Raw genomic sequence first — 221 nt, 5'->3', positions numbered from 1 at the left:
AATGAAGTAGAGTCTAAGAGTTGTAGAGTGTGAGTGGCGTAAGGTGTTAGTGTAGTAGGGTTAGTAGACGAGCATGTGAGCGTAGAGCAGGGCATGGCATTAGGCGGGGGCGTGTGGATAGAGTAGGGGTAAGGGTGTGAGCGAACACCAGTGGCCAGCGACGAGGGCCTCGCTAGGCAACCAGCCACCTTCGGATCGGAAGTGACAGATCATCCACACGA

Source organism: Penaeus monodon, chromosome 27 (assembly GCF_015228065.2).
Source record: "Penaeus monodon isolate SGIC_2016 chromosome 27, NSTDA_Pmon_1, whole genome shotgun sequence".
In the NCBI taxonomy this organism is placed as follows: Eukaryota; Metazoa; Arthropoda; class Malacostraca; order Decapoda; family Penaeidae; genus Penaeus; species Penaeus monodon.
The sequence above is the reverse complement of the archived record's forward strand: the minus strand, read 5'-3'. Positions refer to the sequence as shown.